Source organism: Bos mutus, chromosome 2, assembly GCF_027580195.1.
Source record: "Bos mutus isolate GX-2022 chromosome 2, NWIPB_WYAK_1.1, whole genome shotgun sequence".
NCBI classification, from domain to species: Eukaryota; Metazoa; Chordata; class Mammalia; order Artiodactyla; family Bovidae; genus Bos; species Bos mutus.
Genome location: NC_091618.1, coordinates 83,471,052 through 83,474,081, shown reverse-complemented (window position 1 = coordinate 83,474,081; position 3,030 = coordinate 83,471,052).

Below are 3,030 nucleotides of genomic sequence, written 5' to 3'. Positions count from 1 at the left end.
TTGATTTTTAAATTCCACTTGCTACTTCAGAATCTAACAAATGGTCTCCTGTTTCATTTTCACTCCTCTCCCTCTGCCAAATTCAAAATGATATTCCATTAGATCAAACCTAAATTATTCAGGCTCAAATTCAGGTCCTCTATCAATGATTCTACCCTATCATTTCACCTTTGTTTTCTATTGTTTCTAAAATGAAGCTCTTCTTTTGATTCATCTGATCTCCTAACTTTTCCCCATTGTTATCGTGCTTATTTTTCCCCATTGCCTTTGTTCAAGCAATTTCCTTTACCTTTTTCCTATAAACCAAATCCAGATTTTACATTTTCCTTTGTTGTCTTTTAAGAAGGCTTCCCTTAATCTACATGGTTAATTTCCAATTTAAGATTTGGATTTTATAATTGAATCCTTTGTTATTAATTATGAATTATTTATCACTTTATGTTTCATATTTTATTTCCCTAGTAATGTTGTAATTTTCTTGGCAATAGGGACTTCATAATACTCACAATCATGCATAGCTCTTGGCACTTCCAAGGATGAATGTGTTTGGCTGTGACATGACTCCAGTGTCCTGGCCAGAATTGCTTGGAACAAAGATGAACCCTGACCAGGTGAGATGGAGCTTATGCAAAAGGAATTGTTGAAATCAGTGGGACAAAATGACCTCTGATAGCAATACTTTCCTAGTTAACGCCATGTATAATTTCATACATCACTTAGGCCATGTAGGAAAAACTGCAGAGTCAAAGACCTCTGATGCATAATAACTTTTTGTGACTAGAAACTATAACCCAGATGCTGGCAGATATATGAGTCAGAAGATCTGAGTTTGAATTCTGGCTTTGTTTCCAATTAGTCTGGGTAATACTGAGTAAGTATTTACCCTTTCTGGATGTCAGTTCTTCAACTGTAAAATGAAAAGATTAGACTCCAGATGATAAGGACTCAGTTCAGTTCAGTCGCTCAGTCGTGTCCGACTCTTTGCAACCCCATGAATCGCAGCATGCCAGGCCTCCCTGTCCATCACCAACTCCCGGAGTTCACTCAAACTCACGTCCATTGAGTCGGTGATGCCATCCAGCCATCTCATCCTCTGTCATCCCCTTTTCCTCCTGCCCCCAATCCCTTCCAGCATCAGAGTCTTTTCCAGTGAGTCAACTCTTCGCATGAGGTGGCCAAAGTACTGGAGTTTCAGCTTTAGCATCATTCCTTCCAAAGAACACCCAGGGCTGATCTCCTTTAGAATGGACTGCTGTTGCTGCTGCTGCTGCTGCTAAGTCGCTTCAGTCGTGTCCGACTCTGGGCGACCCTATAGACGGCAGCCCACCAGGCTCCCCCGTCCCTGGGATTCTCCAGGCAAGAACACTGGAGTGGGTTGCCATTTCCTTCTCCAATGCATGAAAGTGAAAAGTGAAAGTGAAGTCGCTCAGTCGTGTCCGACTCTTAGTGACCCCATGGACTGCAGCCTACCAGGCTCCTCCATCCATGGGATTTTCCAGGCAAGAGTACCGGAGTAGGGTGCCACTGCCTTCTCCGTTAGAATGCACTAGATAAGTTAATTATAACATTTTAAGACTGGATTTCCAGAGCAGTGAAATGGCAGCCATAGCCTTTGGAGTTCTTCTTATACTTGTTCCATGGATAGGATTTACTATTTTATGTGTTTTTAGGAACACTCACTTTCAGCTTTTGGCATTTATAGTTTTCTGTTTCCCAATTTGTGTTAAAGAGGATGGACAGATGGTTGATTAGGCTTTCAAATGCTTATAATGCTGTTGTTCAGTTCAACAATGGTTTTAAACTTCAAGGGTCTACATAGAGCCTGGATTTTGTTTAGAATGGAAGATAGTTTTTACTCTTCAATTTAAGGATAATAATGTTTACTCACATAATTTAAAGCAACTTGTGGATGTTGCTTCCAAAGGCCTAATCAGTTTCCCTCATTTTGTTATGTTTAATTCATTTCCACATCACAGTCCAACTCTTCCAAGTTGCAGTTTTTAAAATGAAGTTACCGGAGTTCTAGTTACATTTGCATGTTTTGCCTTCTTCTAACTCATTTAACCCATAAGCGCTTTCCAAATACAAAACCCTTTGATTCGGAATCACAGAAATTGAAATGTGGAAGAAACACATTCCTCCTTCTACAGGTAAGAAAACAGGAGATCTAAAAGATCCTGGTGCTCTTCTACTGAATCTGAATTTTATAAATAAAAGAGCTAAAGTGAGGTTAGATTGCAGAGAAAATAACAGGCAAAATGTGTGAACTTTAATCCCCAACAGGAACTGTGTCATTTAATATATTACTGCACAGAAAAAGATTGGAGGGAACCCATGCAAGTCTAAGACGCACACTGCTATTGCTCAGGTTTGTGATTTTTTTTTTTTAATGCTTTATTTGGCTGCACTGGGTCATAGTTGTGGTAATTGGGATCTTCCGTCATCATTGTGGCATTAAGGATCCTTTTTTACTTTCTGCATGCCAGATCTAGTTTCCTGATCAGGAATCGAACCCAAGCCCCCTGCACTGGAAGGACCAAGTCTTAGCAACTGGACAACCAAGGAAGACCCAGTTTTGTGAATTTTAACTACTTTAGATACTCTTCAGGTGAGTGGGGTAGCGCACATGCATTTGTTTAACTCCTACACTGCATCTGAAGTATTTAGAGTAGTGAGAACAGAAAAGACGCTCAAAATGTAGGTAAAGGAAGAAGTGAGCCTTTCCATAGGGTTCCGAGGTGACCAGTGGGAGGGAAATTAGAACGCGCTGGCAGAGCAGGCGCTCAGGAGGTGCGAGCTGCACAGCAGGTAGCGGTAGCAGGGAAGAAGTCCAGGATGTGCGGGGACCCTGAGGCTCCAGCAGGCAGGGGAGAGGAACGGGGACCAGGAGGGAAGGGACTGGCAAGAAACTGCAAACTGAGGCTGACCTAGTGAGCAGCGAAGATCTTCTAGAAAGAAAAGAAGGCATGAGAGCTTACAACCAGACTAGGGGTTGAGGAAAGAGTACTAAAAACCTTAAGGGGAAGACAG